We start from the raw sequence: 26487 nt of genomic DNA, 5'->3' as shown, positions 1-26487 counted from the left end.
TATATATGATGCTAAACTATTATGTGCTAAATGTGCTCATCGTGATGAGTCAAGAGGACACAAATTATAGTTTATGTGTGATTGCAGCCATCGTGAAAGAGAAATAATGACGTGTGAGAAAAAAGGTTGCTTTAGATTATTCCTCCTTAAATACCTGTGTTTCCCCGGAAATAAAACCTGTCTTATATTTTTTGCCACAAAAAAGGCACCAGGGGAGGGTGCCATCCACTGACTCACCTCACCTGAGTGCATCACCCCCAGCCTCTTTTTCACTATCAGAGGCCTTCAGGAACTTCTTCATCCAGCAAGGCTTTCCTGAAGGCCTCTGCAGTCGATAACAGAGCACCGGATCAATCTGGAACTCTGTTATTGCGTAAAGGGGCCTTCAGGAAAGCCGGCTGCAGCAGAAGAAATGGGCTGAAGGTGTGCGAGGCTTGGCTGCAACTATCCAAAGGTAAGTAGTAGGGCAGCTCCACACACCCCATCCCCACCCTAGCTTAATTTTTACCTGTGCACCCTGAAGTGGGTGGGGTCTTAGTTTGGGGGTAGGGCTTATATTGGGCGCATGTGTAAAAATCAAGCTAGGATTTACTTTCTGAGTAGGTCATATTTTCAGGGAAACAGTACAAAATTTCTTTCTATATACCTGTAACATGTTTAAATTTTTTATTCTTTGTTGCTGGGTGGAATATTGTATTTTACCCTAATTTCCAGCAGTATTACTTAAATGAATACACAAGTTTGTTCTTGAGTTTAATGAATTTATATATGTGTGTGTGTGTGTGTGTATGTATGTATGTATGTATGTATGTATGTATGTATATATTTCTCAGGGTACAACCATTGTTTAGTGTCTGTTCAAAGTTACCAATGTACTGAATGAATGGTACTTAGCCATTGCAGGGTTTCCACAGTCATGTGATCATGATTTCCAACATTCCCTGCCACAAACACAGTCAATGGGAAAGCTGGCAGCAAGTCAGAAATCAGTCACATGAGATCCTTGCTTAATGACTCATGCTCGAATTGCCATTTCTAAGCAATATGATCATATGACTTTATGCTTAGCAACGGAAATTCCAGCCCCGGTTGCCATTGTAACTTGAGGACAATCTGTAAATACATTGATGCGCGCGTTCAGTTTGTTTTTGTTAATATATACTAACTCTAAACTGAGAAATACAATTAGTAATATATTAATGCAGAGTGTAGAATGTTTAAAAACAGAATCTCTTCTCAAAATACATGTGACGGTCATTTGAAATAAAAAACAAAATTAAAAAGTGGGCTAGCATGGACCTAAAAGTCAGAGTCTGATAATTTAAGAAACTTCAGTGCCTTAATGCATATAATTACAAACCAGTCTATTTTGAATACTAGTTCTTTTAAAGGAGAATTTTTTATTTACATTTACATTTGTAAATTTGAGAACATGAATAAGATCAATTATTATGTAATTTCAAAGTCTATGCAGCAAATGCTATAAGTATTTAAGAACTTTTTTGGGATTGATTGCAAAATGTAAAATTATATCAGATGCTTAATCCCTAATAATCTATTTAAGATTGATACAGGTTTAGTCCAAGGTAGATGATAAAACATTTGCTGAGAAAAGACTATGTGGGATGTCCTATGTATATTCATTGAGTTCCACAGAAAAATATATATAGAAAAGAAAACAAATTATTAAAAAGAGCTTATTAACTATAGTGAATGGATTCATATCAAATAAGCCAAAACCAAATGAATCACACTATGATATAGCATGTTGTATAAGCCTAATCTAAAAATGATTTTTCTTCTTTTTAAAGGAGTTAAGCTTCACAGTCTCCAGTCTGTAGGCATGTGTTTATTCTCTTTAGTATTTCTGAGCAGTTTCACAAATGAGCGTGTGCTAATCATCTTACTTCAGTAACTTTTTTGGTTAAGTTGTCATGATGTCCTATGTCATAGTTGAATAGGGGAGGCAGAAGTTAACCTTGTTGAATTTGCTTTGGTTTTCAAGAAACTTAAGAGCTATCTCAGAGGTAGAAGCAAGCATACAAAGGATAGAGAATGTTCTAAGCAGTTGATCTTGTTTCTAGTTTAGAACAGTGTTGAGTTAATCTTTATAAATATTTACTTTACCATAGGATACTTCTAGGGATGCGGTGGCTAAGACGCTGAGCTTGTCGATCGAAAGGTCGGCAGTTCAGCGGTTCGAGTCCCTAGTGCCGCCTAACGTGGTGAGCTCCCGTTCCTTGTCCCAGCTTCTGCCAACCTAGCAGTTCAAAAGCACGTAAAAAAATGCAAGTAGAAAAATAGGGACCACCTTTGGTGGGAAGGTAACAGCGTTCCGTGTGCTTTTGGCATTGAGTCATGCCGGCCACATGACCACGGAGACGTCTTTGGACAGCGCTGGCTCTTCGGCTTTGAAATGGAAATGAGCACCGCCTCCTAGAGTTGGGAACGACTAGCACATATGTACAAGGGGAACCTTTACCTTTACCTAGGATACTTCTAGGGTTCTTTTAGCAAGCTAATTAAATGGATAGTTATTTTCTTGTTGTTAAAAAACTGGAAGCCAAAGACCTTTGCCAGTCTTTTGCAAATTGCTTCAGATTTTACTAATAGAACTTGATTCTTGGTTGAGAAACCTGAACAATTAATTGTACTGCATGTTTTTTTTCCTCACTCTCATTGTGTACCAGTTTAGGGTTATGGTCTCTTTCAGTGATAGTTCCTTGTTGCGTGAGATACGTAACTAACAATTGAGTGTATTTCTGTTCTTAACCATAAATTGGTCTTAATGAACAAAGAATGGCTTGGTTTATTCTCTTTAATATTGTAAGCTATACAGCCATGATGGTGAACCTATGGCACGTATGCCACAGGTGGCACACAGCACCCTCTGGCCTCACGAGCTGTTGCCCCAGTTCAGCTTTGCCACGCATGTGCACGTGCCTCCTGCCGGCCACCTGGTTGTCGGGTCTCTACTGTGTAGGGGGCGGGGCGCGTGTAGGGGGCTGTGCATGCATACGCAGAGGGTGAGGCGTATGTGGGGGCCGTGCACTTATGTGGGGGGTATGAGGCACATGTGGGGGGACTGAACTTGCAGGGGGCAGGGCACATGTTGGGGGCACATGCATGCATCGGGGATGGAGATCATGAGGAGGCCGTTCACACATATGTGAGGGTGGCAGGGCGCGCATGCATGGAGGATGGGTGCGTGGGAGGGGCGCTTGTGCATGCGGGGTGCGTGGGGTGTGTGCAGGGGCTGCACACCCACTGCATTTGGGGGGTTTGGGCGCATGCACTTTGGGCACTCAGTCCGGAAAAGGTTAACCATCACTGCTATACAGTATTGTAATTTGTTGTGACATGTGATCCAAAAAAGGGACCATGGCTGAGATTATACTTAGTTTTAATTTAAATCTACTGTATTGTCACAGTTATAATCAAGCAGGTATTATATTTTTTGATAAACGACCCTGAGTACAGGAAGAGGTGTAGATCAAGTAGATTCACGTCTGCTCTAGAGAACATTACATACATCCAGGCTTGTTGAAATTTTACAAGTCTGGCAAGATTTAAACAGCAGTAACAGATCTGTCAGGTGTTGCAGGCTGCGGGGAGGATCACTGCCTCTGCGTGCCCCATTTTCAGCTTCCGCGTGTCCCACTTTTGGCCCATTCCAGATGGTTGGCCTCACCGTACCTATCGCCACCAAACGAAGGCCAAAAATAGGGTGTGCGGAGGCAGTGATGGGTAGCGGCGATCCCCATAGCCTGGAACAGCTAATTGGTGGTATTCTGGGAGGCTGATCCAATTGCCAATCAGCTGCTCATGCTAAATCAGGCTGTGCTGAAGCTGACCAGGCTGTTTGCTGCAAGGAGGCAAATTGCTGGGAGGTAGATTTTTTTTTTCTTCCGTTCCTCCCCAAAAGCTAGGTGCGTCTTATAGTCCAGAGCATCTTATAGTCCGAAAAATATAGTATATTGGTTATCCCCAATAATACTTCATTTCTGTAATGATGGAGCATATCTTGGGCCCTTGTCAAGCTGGAATGGAGCCTTTGAAATTCAAGCTATCTTCCTTAAAAAAGAGTCATGTTTGCCATATTTTTTGTGTATGTTGGAAACTGCAAAATGTTTTGACAAAACTGAATCTTAGCAGAATTAGGCTTTTGTTACACATTCTTCTTTGAAATGCTTTCCAAGAGTTACTTTTATTCAGATTATCACTGCAAATTTATGTTATAGCAATATAATCTTTAGCAGATTACTCATTTAGAAGTATTGTGCAAACCTTTTTCATCAAAACCCATGTACTACACATCAGTGATTAAAACCAATGGTTATGTTATGAACATGGATTTTAATATAGAAATCGTCAAACTCATAATCTCTCAGTCCTAAATCCAGGAATCCCTTGAATATAGTGAATAGAGATGGGCTATATTTTACATCTGAAGTTGATGGATGCTTGGAGCAGGGGCGAATGTGCAAGCTCCATCTTCATTGCTCCCTTAAGAAGGCTACATCTTTTTAATAGGATTCTTATTGGCCAGTTAGTGATAATGTCAGGAAAATCTGAAATATATCCCTGCTAGTTTTTAAAAGTTGAAATTCTAACTTCATGTTTATGTCTATTTAGTTCATGTAGAATTTGACGTGTTTATCCTATGCATCAAGGTGGATTTGATTTAAATCAAGTCAATTTAAATAACAATTTAAATAATGATTTAAATCACTAATAAAAAGGCTTGATTTAAATCAATTTAAATCATGATTTTTAAAGAGCAACTCTGTCCCACAGCGGTTCCTCCTCTGACCTGCTGTTGACTCACCAACAATCCCATTCACTTTAATGGGATGGCTGATACAGCAGTGACACAACAAGGTGAGGGACGTGGCAGGCAGCAGGTAAGTGGATGCCCACTAACAGGCGCTGCCATGATGGCTCTGAAATGACAGGTGCTCTTTAAATGTAAGAACTCATTCTTGCTGGTAGTTAGAATCTTTAATATTATTATTTGCAAACAAAATGAAGGTTTCCTATTTAGCTTGCAGAGCTTGGATTCATTGAATGAGTTTACCAAAAATATAAATATTACTGAAGCTCCATTTCATGCTGAATAAACTAAATTATTACTGTTAAATAGAAAAATATCTTTAGATAGATTTTTACTCCAAAAGCATTTTATTAAAATACATTTGATAAAAATAAAAAAAATCTGATTTAAATAAAAAATAATCAATTTTTGTCCACCCTACTATGCATAATACATGACACTGAAGAGAGATGATGGTGTGCAAGACTTCAGTGTATGAATTACAGATAGTCCTTGTCATTTGACCACAGTTGGGACCAGATTGGCGGTCATACATCAGTAACTAAGTTACAACATGACCAGTCCTGATTTTACAGCATTTTTTATAGGTGGTTGTCAAGCAAATCATGGTGATTAAGTGAATCCGTAATTCATAAGTGTGAACTCATTCTCTTTTTTTTTTTTTTCATAAAAAGTTTTATTTTTACAATCATATCAAATAATTCATCCAATGTACAGTTATATACAATTAGTCGGGCTTGCCCAGTCACCACCCCCCCTTTTAACACTCTTCCCTCTTCTACCTTCTTTTACTTTCCAAACCTTCCTCTCCTTCTCTTATCTACATCCGCTCCTCCCTCCACCCTACACCTTCCTTCTCCCTCTACTATCCCTCTTCCTTCCTCTTCTCCTCTTTCCTACCTCCTACTCTCTCTTTTCTCCCTCCTCACCATTCTAAAATGGTAACTATGCAGACCCGATCCTACATTAATTATATTTCTTCAATAATCCCTGTACATTAACCATCACTCCATCTCTACCAAACCCCCACCCTCCCCTTACCCCCACCCCCATCCCGACTTCCCAGAACAATATGCAGGTATCAAAACTAACAATCATAATCCAAAATAATTCCTAAATTATAATCTCTAGTCACACCACACTTAGTCACACTCTCAATTCCCCTCTCCTTCAAAAATATATCTAATACAAAATATTTCCTAAATTTACTCATATGCTATTCAATATTTTTTTTTATCTGATACTTATTTTAAATATAATCAATCCACATTTTCCATTCTAGAATATATTTTTCTAGTGTATAGTCTTTCAAGTAAGCGGAGATTTTTGTCATCTCTGCCAGATTTGATACTTTGAGTGTCCATTCTTCGATTGTAGGTAATTCTTCTTTCTTCCAATACTGAGCAATCAAAAGTCTTGCGACTGTTATTAAGTTCAAAATCAATTTAGTCTCTATAGCTGTGTAGTCCATAATTATTCCTAGTAGAAAGAACTGCGGAGTAAACTTAATCTTCTTTTTCAAAATATTCTGCATGATCCACCATACTTTAATCCAAAATGCTTTAACTTTTTTACAAGTCCACCATATATGGTAATAAGTAGCATCTTCACAATCGCATCTCCAACATTTAGCAAGATCTAATATGTGTTTCTTGTAAACAGGTAATGTCATTTTTAAATTGTTTCAAATAATGAAATACTTTCCTTCTCTTCTACGGTGAGTTCAGGCCATTAACATTCCAAGATAGGAAACTTTTGGAACACCAGCCGCAGATCACATCTTACTTTAGGCCTTGCTCCTCCCACTGTTTCCGTTGTAGTAGTTGCCAGTTGTTGTTGTGCCTTCATCTCTTGTTCCTTGCGTTTAGCAGCAGCTCTAGTCAACCTTTGTTCTTTTGAATCTAAACCCGTCGTAGGTATTTCCAACACTTGTAATAAATCTTCTTCCATCACAATCTGTTCTTGTACCTGCTTCACTTCTCTTCCTTCACTTCAGCCTCCTTCCTCTAGCTTCCAATGGGGAAGACTTCCAACTTTAATACCTCAACATAAAATTCTCTTGCTTTTCCAACCGTATTGAAACGATATACTTTCCTGCATAATATACTATTATACCAGTTGGAATATCCCATCTATATTCAATCTGATGTTTTTAAGTTCATTCACCAGGAAGGCAAATTCCTTCCTAGCCCTTAACATTTTGGTGGAATTTCCTTTAATATCAAAATATCTTGACCAGCAATCTGAATCTTCTCCCCTTATATGAAGCTTGCAAAATCTGATTTCTCACTGTTCTGTTTGTAAAATAAATAACAACATCCCTTGGCAACTTTTTTTGCCTTGCTATCCAAGAATTCACACGATATATTTTATCAATTTGATAAGCCACATCTGCTGGACGAGCTGCTAATATCTCAGCAAATACTTCAGAAAAAATTTCCCTTAAATTCTCTTCCTTACTTTCTTTCAAACCTCGAATTCTAAGAGCAAATTCCATATTTCTATATTGTATCAAAACTATTTCATCCTCTGTTTTTTCCATTTTACTTTGAAATTCATCCATTTTATTTTCTAATTTTAAATTATGTTGCTTAATTTCTTCAACCTCCTCCTCCAATAAAATCACATTCGTTGCCAAACTTCGTACTGCCATTACAAATCCTTCTTTAACTTCTTTATTTCCCACTTGAATTTCTGATATCTGCTCTTTCATTTCAGACATCTCATCAGTTATTACTTTAAATTTTTCTTCTATAAAGCCTTTTAAGTTCTCTTGTAACGCCTCTAAATTCAATGTTCTAGTCTCTGCTGTATGAGCTGGAGAGGCACCAGCTGATAAAGTTCCAGAGCTCTTTGTTACAGTAGACTTTAATTGTTTGGCTGCCATCTTCTATAAAATTATATATTTATTTATTTCCAACTTAATATTCACTTTAAATCTTCTTAACCTCTAAAAAACACAGTCTTTTAAAGCAGTATTTAAAAATCTCCCCTAGATTCTATCAGCAGGCAGCAAAGAGTTAAAGAGTAAAAGCAGCAAGTAACATGCAAATTACCAACTGCAGACGGAACGCTGAAAGTATCGCTTTCGCTTTCCACTCGTTAACTTGTTAACAATTCGCCTCCATTTTTTTACTGTTTTCAAGCTTGTTACAAAGTATCGGGGAATCGGCTTGGCTACTTGCATAAAGTTCTCCCACTTTCGTTCTGTCCGGTATAATCCTTTATTGTCCAAAATAAATCTCGGCATTTGGTCGTGGTGATTGGTTCCGCCAAAGCAGAAGAATCCTCGGATCTGGAGCACTTCGGGTTACTGGAGGGAACTTAACCCTTCAAACCCCTTTTTTCTCAGGGGCTTTAGGGAAATTCAACCTCTGCCCTCAGCTCACCACCTTCTCCTTCTCCCGAAGAAGGGGTTTTCCGAACCGCTGGACAGCAGATTTAAGCTGTCCTAGCGATTCCACATAATCCAGAGGTTGGTGATCGTAAAGATCACCGCCATCACCTACGGTGCCAAACCGGAAGTCCTCGAACTCATTCTCTTGAATGGGAGTTTTTTTGCTGGAAATGGGCAAAAAAATAGCTAATTGAACACTGAAGAAAGCTATAAAGGGCAAACTGATTGCCTGGAACCAACCTATCGTAAATTGAGAACTATCTGTATTGTGATTTGTAATACTGTTGCTAGAGTAGTCAAGGATAGAAATTGCATCTGAACCTATTAAGGGTTTGGTCTTTGGGTCTGTTATATGATCTGTTATAAAATGTTTACTAATTTTAAATCACACTGAAGCCTATTTCTGAAAGGGTTCTGAAATTAGTAAATATGTTAATATTCTAAACCAAACAACTGTGAGAATTGCAGATTTTAGTTTTGTAAAAGTGTATTGAAGATTTAGATATCTTTTTAGAACCAGTTTTAGAACACAGTTCTTTGGCAAATAGCTATGTAAACTGATCTGTTTTGAATGTCTTGCATATTAAAATTCATGTCATATCTCAAAAATTCAGAATGAAATATATTGATGATCCAATCATATATATACTGTATTGTCCACATTGATATGTAGCTCATAGTTTACTCATTAACTTTTTTTAACCTTCCTAGACTATTTACCTCTGGAATAGCCGTGTTCTCCTGTACGCTGCTAAGAGAGTCCAAAGCAATGGGTTGTTAACTTCATCTGATTGGCCTGAGACTGAGTTGAATTTGTTTAAACACGCCTCCTTTTCCTGTTTAGCTCCAGTTTATTAATTCAGTCGGCCATAGAGAGACTACCTCCTTTAGCTCCATTGCTTTTGACTCTTTTATCAGCTCATAGGATTTCAATAAATTAGGAAAAATTCTCAAAAAGGTTTTTAAAGTGTCCAATTGTTTTTCTTTGACTGCTGGGAGTCGAAGTGGCAGGGAAAGAGGCTCGCGCGGAGCTCAGCGCCGCTCAGCTGAGCCGCCCGAACGCCGGCGGCCATTTTTTCCATTCCGAGGCTCTTAAGCCTCGTAGAATCGCCGGATTGAGGAACGGACATCACTGGACCTCGCCAAACTGTAAGTGGAGGCCAGCGGAGCACAGGAGAAGCCATGGTGTCGGCTTCGCGCTTGCAGGGGTGGAGAAAAAGATCCATGGTGTCGGAGGCTAGCTCCCCCTGCCAACGCTGCAGTAAACAGGTGCTTTAGGAGCAGTGGTGCCTGCTTCGCGCCATTTGGGGACCCCTCCCCCCCACGCAACCCCCCAGGCAGCCTTTGAATGCTTTTCCAGCTATGGTGTCAGCTTGGTGCTAACTGGCCCTTATTGTTTGATCTTATTCCAGGATTCTCAGATCAGGGCCACAATACTATTTGGGCATATAATCCAAGGCCTCTGATAACCACTAGGCCTCATTTCCAAGATGGCAGATCGCAGCAGATCTCCTTCCCGGGCTTCTGCCTCGCCCTCCCAAGGACACCTTACTAACGTGGCTCCTCCCCCTCACAAGAGCAGATCCAAATCAAAGGCTTCTTCCACCAAATCTGAGTCTTCTACTTCTCACCAAACCTCTGCTGCTGCAGAGAGAGATGCCTCAAGAAGACAACGTGCCTTGGATAGGCAATTTGATAAAGCAAAACAAAAATTAGCAGAGGAAGGCAGGGAAACTTCTGTCCCTCCATAGAGTCTCAGAGTTTCTTCCTCACCTCCTCTAACTGAGGATTCTCCTCTATTAAATCAGCCTGGATGGTCTCCCACTATCCCTAGTGGTTCAGGAGAAAACCAGGAAACAATTTGTACAGTTTTTGGTGATTCTTCTAGAGCCATGCCTGAGCCTCCACATCAGGCACCATCTGCCACCTTCACTCCCACAGCAGTGGGAGTCTCCCACAGAGAGGACAGTAATCCTGCCATTCCTCAGGATATACGTCATCTTATCATGCAAACCATTTCTCAAGGCATTGATAATGCCTTCACTCAGAGAGGTTTCCCAGCTCCATCTCCTTCGGGCAGCTCTGACCAAAGACTCCATTCTGAAAGCCACCCACCCAGACTACGCGTGCTGCGCACACGCTCTCCAACCCCTTCACACCATAGTGAGGATTCCTTTTTGGGGGAGGAAGACATAGCAGAGTATAATCTGTCTGAAGACGAAGAGTCTGCCCCAGACAAACCTGCTCTCACCGGCCTTTTTCGCCATGAGCTTTTCTACACATTACTACACAAGGCAAAAATTACGGCCAACATGGGGGTTGCCTTACGCCAATCTGAGGGAGCTTCAGATCCGTCAGACCCCAACAAATTCCTTTTTACTGAACCAGTCTCAGAGCAACGGGTAATTCCATCACCAAAGCTCTTCTTGGACATCATCCAACGTCAATGGGGTCACCCTGGTGCCATTCCTACTCCTAGTGGCTCAGACAAAAAGATGTACACGACGGATCAAGATCTTGAGGACCTCCTCAAGGTCCCTACCGTAGACACTCCAATTGCCACTCTAGCTTCTTCCTCCAACATTGTACCTTCAGATGCAGCAGAGGGTCTCCGAACTGAGGACCGCAGAGCGGAACTCTCCACCCGCAAAACCCATCAAGCGGCTGCATGGGCTATCAGATCTGCCATAGCAGCCTCTTTCTTTGCTAGAACCTCTTTGATATGGCTCAGACAAATGCAGGAGAGGATTCCTCAGGATGACTCCAGATTACATCAGGACATAAATAAATTGGTAGCGGCTGCTGAATTCACTGCGGATGCCACCCTTAATTCTGCAAAATTTGCATCCTGAGCCCTTGCCTCCAGCATCACCTCCAGGAGGCTGTTATGGCTCAGACAATGGCAAGCTGACATGAAGCCCAAATGGCGGTTGGCGGCTGCCCCATTTAAGGGTGGATCTCTCTTTGGCGAAGCCTTAGACCCTATTTTAGTTGAGGGAAAGGATAAACGTAAGATCCTTCCCTACATCTCTAGACGTTCAGACAGACGTCCTTCTCTTCCTTATCGCAGATAGCCTTTTCGTACCCAGGATCCCGGGTTTCAATCCCTGGCTTATCAACGTTCCTTCCAGCCTCCTCCTGACAGGTTTCAGGACAGGCAATCGTTTCATGACAGGACCAGGCAATCCCAGACCAGACGTCCCTCCCGTGGACTTGGCTTTTGACCTTATCGCAGGAACAAATGACTATCCCGACCAGGATCCCATCGGCGGTCGTCTTACCAAGTTCATCCCTACCTGGTCCCACACGACAACCGACGCCTGGGTACTGCAAACCATCACCCTTGGTCTCTCCCTCGAATTCAATTCAGAACCTCCAAGGAGATTCATCCAATGCCAAATTCCCAAAGAACCTACCAAGAGGGCTCAAATGGAAGCCGAGATTCAACACCTGCTGTCCATCAGTGCCATAGAACTGGTTCCCATGCCTCACCAGGGGACCAGCTTCTATTCAATTCTTTTCTTAGTGGACAAAAAATCAGGCGGCACCAGAGCCATCTTAGACCTGAAGCAACTGAACCTTCACATCAAATATCGCAGATTCAAGATGCACTCCCTCAATTCAATCTTAGAAAGCATCAGAAGAGGGGACTATCTAACATCCATCGACCTCAAGGAGGCCTATCTACATGTACCCATCAGACCAGCCCACAGACGCTTTCTCAGGTTCAGTTACGCCGGGGCCCACTTTCAATACAGGGCCCTGCCCTTCGGTCTATCTTCCGCTCCTTGTACCTTCACCAAGATTCTGGATGCTGTGGCGGCCCACCTTCGCACAATTCCAGTAAGAATGCAATGTTACCTGGACGATATATTGATTCTGTCGTCTTCCGCCCAGCAGGCGTTACGGGACTTGCAGGTAACAATTCAATCCCTACAGGATCACGGCTTTTCGGTCAACAGAGCAAAGAGCCATCTAGTGCCTACGACCGAAATTGTCCATCTGGGAGCAAGAATCAACACCAGATCCTGCCAGGTGTTTCTTTCCCGAGACCGTCTCCTCAACATAAGAGACACGACAAAAAAGGTAAAAGCACTCAAGAGGGTTCCACTTTCGCTGCTCTCACAGTTATTGGGAAAGATGGTCTCTTGTCTGTCGATCGTGCCCTGGGCACATCTTTACTCACGAAATCTACAATGGTTACTTCTCCCACACCAAAGAACAGGCAACAGCCATACCGAAATCAGAATTCCTCTTCCCCCAAAGGTCAGAAAGTCTCTACAGTGGTGGCTGTCACCAGCCCTGACAAAGGGCTGCTCATTTCAGGAACATTGCCGTCTTGTCCTCACCACGGATGCAAGTCTCTACGGTTGGGGTGCTCACCTACTAGACCAGGTGACTCAGGGCCGTTGGTCCCCCAACGACCTCAAGAACGACATCAACTGGTTGGAAATGAGAGTTGCTCACCTAGCTCTCAAGTACTTCCAAGCGCAGCTCTCAAGCCATCATGTGCTACTGCTGACGGACAACACTACCACGAAGGCCCATGTGAACCGTCAGGGAGGCACCCGATCCCGCATATTGATGAAAGAGGCTGCAGCCATAGGCCTGTGGGCAGAAAAACATCTTCTCTTACTACAGGCAGCCCACATATCCAGAGTCGCCAACACACAAGCAGATTGGCTGAGCAGGACGACCATCGATCAATCAGAGTGGCAACTACATCCGAATCTGTTTCTCACCATCACGATCAAATTCGGCCAACCCATAGTAGACCTCTTCGCCAGCCCGACCAACAAACAACTTCCAAGGTTCTTCTCCAGGTTCCAAACCCCAGGAGCAGAAGGAACAGATGCCCTAAGATGTCAGTGGCCCCGGGGCCTTCTTTATGCCTTCCCCCAGACCCCCCTTCTGCCAAGGGTCATTCGAAAAATCTTGGAACAGAAGGCAGAAGTCCTCCTCATAGCCCCTTATTGGCCTCGACGGAGTTGGTTTGCGGATCTGGTGAGCCTGTCCATCAATCCACCTTGGCGAATTCCACCGGATCAGATTTCTCTACACCAAGGAGCCATTCTCCACCCAGAACCTCAATGTTACCAACTAGCCGTCTGGCACTTGACCGGGAGATACTAAGGAAAGAAAAGCATTCCATGGGGGTCATCTCCACCCTTCTGGCTTCTAGACGCCCATCCACAACGCGTATTTACGAGGCCACATGGTCATCATTCCATCGCTGGTGTCTTAGACATCGAATAGAACCTACTTCTGCCTCCATTAGACATATCCTGCAATTCCTCCAGGACAGATTGGACAAGGGTTTGGCCACCAACACCATCCGCCGGCAGGTTGCAGCTCTTGCCACTGTTTTATTCTGTGACGGGACCACCACACTTTCTCAACAGCCCCGTATCCAATGTTTTCTAAGGGGAGCTTACAATCTGTGACCGCCTCCGGTCCACAGATACCCTACCTGGGACCTAACCCTTGTCCTTCAGATGCTTACGTCTTCCCCTTTCGAACCCTTGAGCTCCTCCAGTCTCAAACTCTTAACCTTTAAAGTTGCCTTTCTCATAGCCATAACCTCAGCCCACAGGATCTCCGAGATCGCTGCCCTTTCAGTCAGAAAAGACTTATGCACTTTTCACTCTAACAGAGTCATTCTCCATTTAGACCCTACCTTCCTTCCTAAAATAAACACAAGCTTTCATAGGTCTCAAGAGGTCATCTTACCGGATTTTTGTCCTCATCCCAAGCATCCATCGGAGCGTCGATGGCACACGCTGGACGTACGAAGGGCCTTGCATATTTACCTCAACAGAACAGCTCCTTTTAGGAAGACAGAATCCCTATTTGTTTCCTTTCAACCAAGGGTTCTGGGCACCAAAGTCTCCCCATCCACCATAGGCAGGTGGATAAAGGCCTGTATTTCCATGGCCTACGACCAGCAGAAACACCATCTTCCAGGCCGCATCACTGCACACTCCACCCGCAGCGTGGCCACCACAGCTGCCTGGGCCACTCAAGCCTTTATCTTGGACATTTGCAGAGCAGCCACGTGGGCCTCTCCTTCGCCATTTATTAAAAACTACAAGATGGACCAATTTGCCTCAGCCGAGGCCTCATTCGGACGGAGGGTCCTGCAGCGAGTTCTTCCTGTTGCTGAGTCTTCCTAATCTTCTATTTCCCGCCCTAGGGATATTTAGCTTGGGTATATCCCATTGCTTTGGACTCTCTTAGCAGCGTACAGGAGAAGGAACATTGGCTTACCTGAAGGTTCCTTCTATGTACGCTGCATGAGAGTCCAACCCCGCCCTATTTACTTCTTCTTTTCTATACACAGGAATCTGGAAAGTTATTGTTCCGTTTTTACAGTTTCAAGTTGAGTTCGTCTTCTCCAATACCGCTTCTTCGTTAATAAACTGGAGCTAAACAGGAAAAGGAGGCGTGTTTAAACAAATTCAACTCAGTCTCAGGCCAATCAGATGAAGTTAACAACCCATTGCTTTGGACTCTCACGCAGCGTACATAGAAGGAACCTTCAGGTAAACCAATGTTCCTTTCAGTCCATAGCTGGAACAAGCAGCCCCATTTCATTCCAAAAACAGACCAGAACATCAGAAACTTTCCATGCACAGAAAGTATTGTATATCTCTAGCTGGGTAGAATATATAAGTAGTGTCTATATCTGATAATCAATATATTTGCTAAGTTTTTTTAAACTTGAACTTTACAGACATACATTACATGTAACTAACAACGCTAACAAAATGAAATAAATTTGTAATTTACTTTTTATCTATCTTTTATCTATTTCTTAATAAAACGACCGTTTTACATTTTCTTGCTTAAAAACACAAACCTTTTGGTGTTTATTATTATATTAGGTCATGAAGGAATCACCTTTTTCATGCCAAATTCATTACAGCAGTTCTGTTATTGCTCTGTACATACTCTGTATTTGAAAAATGTTGAGAATATAAGAAAGCCTTTGGATGAAACTAAATCATTATGCTGTTCTCATTGTGTCTAAGAAGATATTTAAGAAAGCCACAAGTAGGTCACAAGTACAATAGCAGTCATATAGCTTTCAGTAGGGGCTGTAATATAAAGTTGCTGTTGCTGCTAGCCATCAATAATTCTGATTTTCATCAGTTTATCAAATCCACTTACCAAGTTGCTCTCCTTTAGTGGAATGATCTCTTAAATTCCATTTTTTTACAATATGCACTGTATGAAAAAGTGTTATGTCATGAATGTCCCAATTCAGTTTCATTGATGATCTTAGATTTCAATATTATGAACACAGATTTTTTTTAACCGTCACTCAGAATATTTCTATCGCATCCTATAATTTTTTGTACTAAAAAACTCAAAATATTCTATCATTCATGAATGAGAGCTGCTTCACCCCTTAGTAATTTGGATTTGATAATCTCTAAATTGATTGAATGTTTGATTACATGCCATCAATTGGATAGTTGCTGGCATGTAGTTGCTCTTAGCAACCACATAGATAAATTTTCTGTCCCTAATCTGGTTCTTCAGTTATTCCAATGATAGCTAGTGACTACTTTAATTGAACCTGTCCATCTTGCGCTCGGTCGTCCTCTTCTTTTTCCTTCCACTTTTTCCAGCATTAGAGCCATTTCCAGAGAGCTGGGTCCTCACATAACATGTCTAAAATAGGACAACTGGTAATTTAAGCCTCAAGCGAGAACTCTGGGTTATTTTGTTCAGCGATCTGTTTGTTTTCTTGGCTATCCACGATATTCTCAGAAATTCTTTCCAACACAGTTCAAAAGTGTCAATACTGTTCCTACCTTATTTCTTCAAAGTCCAACTTTCACTTCTATAGAATGTCATAGGCTTGCACAATTCTGATCTTTGCACTCATTTCCAACCTGGAGCTAGTCTATTTCACCATGACAATAATATATTCTGGGATTCCCATTTTTCTGAGCACTTTTCACAGCTTGCTTGATGTGTGACACAACTGAAAAATAATCAAAAAAGTCTGTGCTTCATTGATTATACAAAGGTCATTGAAGGCTTTATATAATCTGTGAAGTACAGATTGATTTCTTTTTAACATTCTTGATTTTCTCAGTTATCTAGTGTGCATCAGCAACAATGTCTCATGTTCCTCGACCTTTTCTAAAGCCTACTGGAACATCTGGCATTTCCCCCCTCAATTGGTATTTTTCAAGTTTCATGAAAAAAAACCCAGGCTGCTATATATTTTCATAAATATATAACCTAATTATTATCTTTTAAGCGGCCATTGATGCTCTATATATTTATCTTTTTGGTCTGTTTCTAATTGAATTGGTTAATTAAATTTTACATTGATGTAATTAAATTAACTTGTTTTGTTTTTGTTTTTGTTTTGTAGGAAGAAACCTGCTGCATCTTAACCTAATTCAGTCTCTAATCTGCTAATACTGTAGACTGAAAGATTTTGCTGTTGCCAGGATACCTTGTAATGGGCAAGGAGCTAAGAAGACTAGATTTTTTTTTTCTTTATAAACTTTTCTTTTAACAGGTAAGTAATTTTGCATATTTTTGCCTCTGGTGGGATATGTAAAAATACATATGTCTGATTTTCAAAGTATTGACTAAACCAGGGGTCTACATTCTTAAACAATCAAAGAGCCATCTGGACCCGTTTTCCACAGAAAAGAAAACACTGGGAGCCACAATACCTGGGTGGGTGTGGTCAGCTCAATGTCACTCCCACCCAGTCACATGACCTGCCCCAGCCACGCCTACCTGGGTTTTGTGGCTCGGTGTTTCTGTGGGAAATCTCTCTCTCTCTCTTCAGATTTTCTTGTTTTCCTCCTCCCTCCCTCCCTCTCCCCCGTTTCTCTCTATTTCCGTCTTTTCCCTCTCTCATTCTCTCCCTCCAGCTGATTTCTGTTTCCTTCTTCCTTCTCTCTCATTTGTTTCTCTTTTTCCTCTCTTTCTCTCCTTCCATCATTTTCTCGTTTCTTTCTTTTTCTCCCCTTTTCTCTCTCTCATCTTTTTTTCTCTCTCTCCCCCCCTCCTCCTGTGTGTGTGTGCTCCCTCTTGAAGCATTTCCAAAAACAGGCGAAAGTTGGGGTGTTTTTCCCCCCCGATGTTCTTTCTTCTTCTTTAGGTGCTTTTTACCATATCATTTAATTCAAGTCATTTCAGGTTCCCAGATAAACGAAGCTCTTTTGTCCCCCTGCTGTAGTTTCCTGTCAGCTGGCTGGCCCCCTCACTCTCCCATCCCAGTCACTCCTCGTGTTGCCTGAGAAGGTAAGGGCGACGGAGGGATGGAGACTCGCTCCATATATCAGAGAGGGAGGGAAGCACCCCTGTACTTGTCTCTCATCGCGCAGCACTTCTGGCACTTCTTGGTGCTGCACGTGCACCTCAGCTAACCGCCTGCTTCCTGCTCTCACTGGCCTTGCGTAGCACACTTAAATTTAGAGTGCTTCACAATGGGGGAGGTGGCGTCCCCTGCTCCCCCTGCAGCCCATTAAGACGGGACACAGCCAGTCTGGGCATATCTCAAAGCGGAGATCAAGTTTCATGTCTCCCCGAGCAATCGAGGTGTGCACGCAGCACCGAAAAGTGCCAAAAGAAATGCCCGCAAAATGAGATGCAAGTACAGAGGCACTTTCCTTCCGCTCTAGAATATGGAGCGAGTCTCCATCCCCGCCATTGCCCTTGCCTTCTCAGGCCACGTGAGGAGTGACAGGGAGGGGAGGGTGAGGGGTGGGGCCAGCCAACAGGGAGCCACAGCAGGGGGACGAAAGAGCCGCATGAGGCTCAGGGGCTGCACGTTGCCGACACCCAGGCTAAACCCTTTATGTTCCAGAAATTTGATTGACTTAAATGCTCTTTTTCTTTCAGTATTTTTTTCTTCATTAAATTATAAAGGTTTTTTTCCCACTTGGTAGTTTTTTTTAAAAAAAGTTTTTAGTTACATATACAAATCTGCCTGTATTGCTAATGATTGAAATTCACATGAGGATTAACTTTACATTGAGGCGCGGAGGCTTTGGGAGGGTTAAAAACAGGCCTCCCAGAAGTACTGGAAGTCCAGAAACAGGCCCGTTTCCGGCTTCCAGAGGGCCTCCGAAGCCTGGGGGAGGCCATTTTCATCCTCCTAGAGGCTCAAGAAAAGCCTCTGGAGCCTGTGGGGGGGAAATGCCTCCCCCCTCCGCCGTGGTGCAGGAGGCCATGCCCACCCAGCAAAGGGCCGGAATAGCTCAGGCTGTTAGAGCCTGTTATTAGAACACAGTAGCCTGCAATTACTGCAGGTTCAAGCCCGGCCCAAGGTTGACTCAGCCTTCCATCCTTTATAAGGTAGGTAAAATGAGGACCCAGATTGTTGGGGGGGCAATAAGTTGACTTTGTAAAAATATACAAATGGAATGAGACTATTGCCTTATACACTGTAAGCCGCCCTGAGTCTTCGGAGAAGGGCGGGATATAAATGTAAAAAAAAACAACTGGTTGCTAAAATTTTTGAATCACAGTGGGGGCGGGGGAGCATGGGGTGGTCATGTGCACATGTGCGGGGGGTGCATTGCATTATGGATGACCACGCATGTCCGTGCGTGCTGTCGTGTGCTTTTGGCACACAAAGCCATCACTGATCTAGTCTATAGAACAATTGCCTAGAATCTTTTAAAGCAGGGGTCACCAACCTTTCGGACCTCAGGGACCACTAAATTCATAATTTTAAATCCCGCAGACCACTAATATGATCTGCCTAATGACTGGGTGGGTGTGGCAAGGTGGTCATGTGACTGGGTGGGCATGGCCAACTCAATGTCACTTCGAGGGGCACCTTGCCAGCTTTTACTCACCACTCCTCACCTGCCCGCCTGGGCTCCTTAGGGCCCCAACAGGAAGCAGTTAGAGGAGCTAAGCAGCCACCATGAGAAAGAGTTGGCAAAATAGCTCAGTTCAAATTGGATCTGACCAAGAAGGAGGCTCAGCAGAAGCACCTCACTGAGGACTACAAGCATAGGCTTTCCAAGCAAGGGAAAGACCTGTGGGATTGCAAGGCCAGGTACTGGCACCTGGAGGCTCAGCAAGCCATTATGCTGTCCCACTGGAACAAGGCCCTCCAGCTCTTTGCCACCAGCGGCGCTTCCCTCCAGCCTTCGTCCAAAGCCCTGCACCAGGAGATCAAAGCAGACCCCAAGTCAGAATTTCTGCCCCCCTTTGACCCATACAAAAAGACCCCGAAGAGGGAGACTCTCTGCAGCAACAGAAATGTTCATTGCACGTATCTGTCCCAGGGGCTGTTTGAGGATCCCTGATTTAGTGCAATATAAAAAATACGAATAATTTTTCTGGGGACCACCAAAATTTTCTCGCAGACCACCAGTTGGTGACCGCTGGCACACAAGGTAGTTTCTGATGGAGCCTTGTGATCTCGGAGTCAATGATTTCTGCCAAATTTAGGCAAATCAGTAATTGGCATGCAGTAGCACTGGTAGTTGGTGCTTTTCTGAGTGAAGATAGGGATAGACTTTATCCTCCAGGCAGAAGATGAATGAGGATAAATTGTGAGGAAGGCCAGCTATGTCAGTAAATCACAATGCAAGTGTGAATTATGGCCATCACCTGCCATGGAGAACACCATTGTGCTCAGGACAGTTTGACAAGAATAGAGTATACCACCACCCAGACTTTGTCAGGTTAAGCTAGATCATTGCATTGTGCATTGGTTATTCAAAACAATATTGACCTCTTTTGCTTGTCAAAAACTTGAGACATCGAGAATGCAAGTAACTAGGCCAGTGATGGCTAACCTTTTCCAGACCGAGTGCCCAAAGCACATGTGCGTATGCCCGAACCCCCAAGATGCAATGTGTGTGTGGCCCCTGTACATGTGCCCTGCCCCCCATGCATGCGTGTGCATCCCCTGCATGCACCCTCCTTCCTGCGCGTGTGTGTACAGCCCCCTGCACGGACCCCCCGTGTATGTGCGTGCACCCCGCATGCGCCTCCCCTTCCCATGCATGCGCACACAGCCCTCCCGCATGCCCCCCACCCCCCACGCATGCATGGCAGAGATCCAAAGACCAGCTAGCCGGCGGAAGGCATGTATTTATGTACAGTGGAGCTGAACTGGGGTGACAGCTCACATACCATTGGAGAGGGCGTTGCATGCTACAGGTTCACCATCATGGAACTAGGCAATCTCCCGCCTTTGTATATCATTACTAAAAACATTCCTCTTAAAAGTTGACTTCAAGACTAATAAAACTTATGCTGTGCTCCTATCCAGTTGCATATGCTTGCCAGTACATAGTGTCTTTAGTATCCAGAGAGATCCAGCTGGCAATGTATGTTCCAGTTCTTAGTTGGTCTGTCAAAGCTGTGGCTTTCTAGGATCTTATTTGCTCTGTATGGTAACCACAGCCTTTCCCAAAAACATGGTTTTGGGAAGAAGCTGGCTTAATGTGTCTTCTCAACATTCAAGCACTGAAGGCCTTGGAGATAAGTTTCTATTTCTGCTGCCCAAAGGAACCAACCTGTGTCACCTTTTTCTAAACTGGTTGCACAAGAGAAAGTATATGACACTGTACCATATTGTATCACATGTTAGGATAGTGCGCAGTATTTATTGTTGAACACCTTCACTCTTTCACACTGTAGCAGAAATATCCTGCAGCCGTACATCATGCGTTTCAATTGTCAGTGTTGAAAGGGTGCACAAGGGGATTCTGTAATGGGAGAGAGAAGACATGCTAGGCATTTTCCATATTGAATATAATGAGTAGTTGTAGAAACCATCATTTTGGCAAAAGCACATTTAACTTTAGTAATATTGAATCACTTGCTGTTTGCTTATGGATTATTGCTACAATTGCTATGGCAGCTTCCTCCTCTTCAGAAAGGATGCTTCTGTTTTTTTTTTTGATAGTTAGAAACACAGTCTGCCTAATATTGCCAACATTTTCAGGGACATTTTGGTAAAGCCCAGGACCTGATACCCCAAATGTTTTTGTGTCCTTGCCTCTGCTGACCTTTTTGGGTCGTTCTGGGACCTTGCTTCTGCTGATAGATATCTTAGAGTTGGATTTAGGCAAAGCGTTAAGGTTACAGTATTAGTCTCAGGACCTCATTAACAATCTGCTGGTTGTATGTGGGTCACAATTGGTCTTGAGTTGAATTTCAGTCCCTGCGTTGATAAAACTAGAGTGGGCATTGCTACCTCCTATGGAAATGGAAGGTAGCCTGGCCTAGTATTGGTGATCTTTTCATATGGTGGCAGTTGGTATCACAGCTGTTGCAACAGCAGCAAAATAACCATATGAAATGTAAGCCTGCTGCATGTATATCTTTCTTAATAGATCTTTTTCTCTCTGCCTCTCCTCCCTCTTCATGATTTTATTGATGATTTTTTGTTTTATTTTGTTTTTAGTTAAGAAATAGTTAGGGAACCTTTAAAGATGTTGGAAAAGCTATGAAAGAAAAAAATGTAGGGCATCCAAATACTTGAAACTATGTAAAACATGCCTCCTTTGTTTTGAGTTAAGAAAAAAATTCAGAAACACTCAAAATGATTTTTCTGCACACACACACACAAAAACAAAAAACATTTTGAGTTGGAGCCCTTTGTATGTTCTTGTTAGCTCAGTTTTGGGTTGGAAGCTGAAGCATAGGGAAATAATTCAAGATTAAATAATGTGCTTTTTCATTTTGCTAAATCTTATTAAATATAATTACCTTGGTTTAATTTCCTTCTTCAAAAAATGTCCTTTAATTGAAATCTGCCTGGTGACATAAACTATAAAGATAAAGAATAAAGAAACAAAAAACTACTTTATTACAAACTGCTGCCTCATGAAAACTTTTTTATGAAAGTTATATAGATCAATTACAAAATCAAGTGTACCAGGTTCTCATCCAGGGTTATGTTAAAGTCTGTAATGTTCATTCGGTATTTTAAAAAATGCCTGTTGAATGAACATAAAAGTTTCTGTGTAAATTGAAAAATGACATTCTACATGAGACTATTGTTTTATAATTAGATTTTTTTTGTAAGGAAAGCAAAAGGACCCAGATTGTTGGGGGCAATAAAAAGTTGACTTTGTATATAATATACAAATGGATGAAGACTATTGCTTAACACAATGTAAGCCGCCCTGAGTCTTCGGAGAAGGGCGGGATATAAATTCAAATTTAAAAAAAAAATAGTCCTCCATTTACAACAATTCACTTAGTGACTGTTCAAAGTTACATCAGTGAAAAAAGTGACATGACCATTTTTCAGACTTATGACCATTGCAACAAACCCATGGTCACATAATTTACATTCAGATGCTTGACAGCTGATTTACATTTATGACAGTTGCAGTGTCCCTTGATCATGTGATTCCCTTTTGCCACCTTCTGACAAGCAAAATAAACAGGGAAACAGATTCATTTAACAACCGGGTTACTAATTTAATAACGGCAGTGATTCACTTCACAAATATGGCAAGAAAAGTCATAAAATGAGGCAAAACTCAGTTAACAAATTTCTCACTTAGCAACATAAATTTTGGACTCAATTGTGGTCATAGGTTGAAGACTACCTGTACAGGAAAAGATGGTCTTTTAATAGCGTCGTCTCTGGTTACTCAGGATTTTTGATTTAATGTATGTATTCTAAATAAATCCTGGAAATTGAAAGTACCGTATATACTCGAGTATAAGCCGAGTTTTTCAGCACGTTTTTTGTGCTGAAAAACGTCCCCTCGGCTTATACTCGGGTCTATACGGCTTATACTTGAGTATATACGGCTTATACTGAGTTGTTGTTTTTTAAGCCCTCGCTTATACTCGAGTATATACGGCTTATACTCGAGTATATACGGCTTATACTCGAGTTTTTTTTCTTTTTCACATTTTGCGGACGGCGAGGAAGCCCTGCGGTGCAGTGAGAGGCGGGGAGCCGCCAGCCTTCTCAGCTGAGGGAGGAGGTTTCCCCAACCGGTAGGTGCCTCATTCCACCTCGGCTTATACTCGAGTCCCCAGTTTACCCCAGTTTTTGGGGTAAAATTGGGGACCTCGGCTTATACTCGGATCGGCTTATATTCGAGTATATACGGTAACTTCAATTCTGGAATAATAGTTTTTAATATTTTCAGATCTCACTGTATACATATGATTTAAATAAATATTAAATATATTCACTGATAATGCCCCTTTCAGGGCTACTACAATGCTTTAGACTTTGTGTCAGGGCATTTTCCAGAAACAGTTTCTCACATTCTGAAAGTGAAAATAAATAACCAGAATTTGGTGGAAAGTATTCTGTCTGCAAAGGTGATCCAGATTTCTGGAGGTTTGTTAGCCCCACAGGGGCCATATTCCCTAATGCCCTCTGAGCAGAGACATTCCTCACTATCAGAGGAGGAGACCCAAAGAGACCTCGATCTATTGGAGGAGGAAGGCCTAAGACCAGAGCAGCCTGCCTTTGCAAAAAGTGCTGGGCCCAACCCCAGCAGCCTGGATAAGAGGTTTTACAGCATGGGTCCTGACCAGTGGTGAAATCTAAAAATTTTCGCCACCGGTTCTGTGGACGTGGCCTGACGGTCATGTGACCGGGTGGGCATGGCCAACATAACATCACTCACGTCTCTGTCTTCTCTCTCCCTTCCTCTTGGGTTGTGTCTCCCCCAAGGGTTGCTGGGCCAGCAGGAAGCAACTTTCTCCCATGCAAAGGCTGTATTCCTGCCGCAAGCAACAAGAAAATCTAATCGGTCCTCTGGTGGGATGGGAAGGGTTTCTCTTCCTTCCTCATGATTTAAAAACCCATGTTAGAGCTGCAAGAGGCGGCTTGTTGCACAAAAGACCCAAAGGCCATGCAAAGTTGCAAATCTGGGGCGAGCTTGCAAAATGAACTCAATGAAGTCCACAAGGAAGAGGAGGAGAAAGTCACGGTCGCCTTGCCTTCCCTCTTGCCGCTCCGAGCCCTGCTGAGCTCTAAAGCTGGTGGAGAAGAGGAGGAGGGCTGCTTGGTGTGATGCCTGCATTCTCCCCCCCCCTTGCACAGGCAGCATCTTGGCCTTGCAGCCGCCGTGGTCTGCCCCACCCAAGCCCTGGGTGTTGCATTGGGGCGCTGGAGGTGAACAGAGCTGTGGAGCAGTTTTGCAGAGGAGGTAGAATAACACCACGGCAGCTGTACACACCTTGTTTCTTGCCAGCCAGACAGGAGAAAGGGGGAGAGGAGGGAGGGAGGGGGTGGCTGGGTCTTCCTGGCCATTTTTGGGCACTCTCCTCCCTCCCGCTCTCCCAGTTGCTTCTGAAAGATGTGAGAGGTGTTTTGGGCAAAGATATTGTGGGGAGTTTTTGCAGCAGGAGAATACAAAGGCTGTAACAGACCCGGATTGTCGCGGGGCTCCCCCTCCCCTTCTTTAATTGTCTGCTCCTGGCATGTCTGGTCCCTTTTTGTTAAGCCCCTCAGCCCTAGCGTCTCCCCCAAAGGCGTGGGGGTTAGGATTAGCTGGACACTGACTTCGGAAAGCAAGCGGGCAAGGGGGATCACTGGGAAGCCAGCGTGGAAGGCAGGCAAGCATGGCTGGACTGCGGGAAAGGGAGTAGACTACCAGCTCACTTCCTCACAGCCCTTCCACGTGGCCTTCCGCTTGCCTGCTTCGCAAGCTGGCCACGGAGATGCCGGGAAGACAGCATGGAAGGCAGGCAAGCATGGCAGCGATGTGGGGAAGGGAGTAGGTTGCTAGCTCCTGCAACTGTCCCTGTTCCGAGAACTGACGGACCGATTTGTCCTCCTGGTTGTGGATCTATTTGCCACTTCAGGCAAAAGCCAGCTGTCCAGGATTGCAGCACTGGGGGCAGAGGGGGTAGATGCACTCTGCAGCCCATGGCCTCCAGGGCTGCTGTACACCTTCCCTCCCCTTCCCCTTTTTCCAAAGGTGATCAGGAAGATGCTGACGGAGAGGGCTGAAATCCTACTTCTGCCCCCCACTGGCCCACAAGACCATGGTTTGCAGACCTGGTCAACCTGTTGGTAGCTCGACCTTGGAGGATTCCTCAGAGCAAAATCTCCCTCAGTCAGGGATCCTTGGTCCATCCAGAACCACAGTGGCTCCAATTGACCACCTAGCGCTTGAGAGGGGACATTTTTTCCTCCAGGGTCATTCAAACAATACAGGCCTCCAGGAGGCCCTCCACCAACTGCATCTACGATGCCACTTGGATACACTTGGAAGGCTTTTTGCGACTGGTGTGCCAGGACGGACATTACTTCCACGGATGTATCGGTAGCCCAGATCCTGGAATTTCTTCAAGATGGACTAGATAAGAGGCTATTGCCCAGTACTATCAGGAGGCAGGTAGTGGCCCTGTCCTCTTTAAGATACAAGTTTAACCTGCAGCATGTACAACTGTTTCAAGAATACATGTATATTATGATCTCCCCATGGACTTTTGCATTATCAATAAAGCAGATACTTTATACCGTCAGTATTCCATAAGAAATGTTTACAATCAATATAATTTTAATATAATATGCTATTTTGTCTATAAATTTTCCCTCAGTGTATAAATAGCCAAGAGATTTTTTTTTCCTTGTAGAAATTTTGTTTTATGGTTTATATTCTAAAACATTTTCTTCAGTGAATAATTAGCTAATAATAAGACCATCTTAGTAATTTAAAAGCTTTCTTCTGGAACTTCTTTTTAGTTATTGACAGTGGCATTCCAGGTAAGAATGCATGATTTATTTGCTGATCTTCAGATATCATTTCAGGAGATGCTTTTTAGTACAGCTGCTTTAAATATTTAATCATTAATGGATATTGATTGCACAGCCTTCTGATATTGCTGATATTATAGAACCAGTAATTGGAGGGTTTCTAGGTCAAAAATATTGAAAAATTACTTGTTTTCATTAAACTTATTGAACATTGTACTTGTTGATCCTTGCAAACATGGTTTGGCATACAAGAATGTTTTTGCCCTTTGAGAATTTCCAACAGTGTTCATCAACAGTGTTTTGTCAACAATATTTTCCTTAGCCAGATTATAATATGGAAATGCTTCTTAGATTCTTCTTAACCATTTTGCTGAAGGGAAAATTTAATAACCACCTGCCATGTAAATTCTGCACTCCAGTATGTACTAATGGATGAAGATATTTATTTATTTATTTATTCATCAGTCCATCCACACATTTAGAGACCCCTTGATTCCTTAGTAGTCCCGCACAGTTTAGAATAGAATAGAATTTTTTATTGGCCAAGTGTGATTGGACACA

The 26487-nt window shown here is 42.9% G+C and overlaps 1 protein-coding gene across 1 annotated transcript in view; it reads left to right on the top strand.

The window, feature by feature from the left end:
• PPP6R3 (protein phosphatase 6 regulatory subunit 3) overlaps positions 1 to 26487 on the top strand; it is a 94688-nt gene that overhangs the window by 4580 nt on the left and 63621 nt on the right. The window contains exon 2 of the mRNA XM_058156550.1: positions 16624 to 16773. The gene's annotated coding sequence lies outside the window, so the exon portion shown is untranslated. The remainder of the gene's footprint in view (positions 1 to 16623; positions 16774 to 26487) is intronic.

This window comes from Ahaetulla prasina, chromosome 1 (assembly GCF_028640845.1).
Source record: "Ahaetulla prasina isolate Xishuangbanna chromosome 1, ASM2864084v1, whole genome shotgun sequence".
Taxonomy (NCBI): Eukaryota; Metazoa; Chordata; class Lepidosauria; order Squamata; family Colubridae; genus Ahaetulla; species Ahaetulla prasina.
This window is presented reverse-complemented; position numbering and strand designations above follow the sequence as displayed.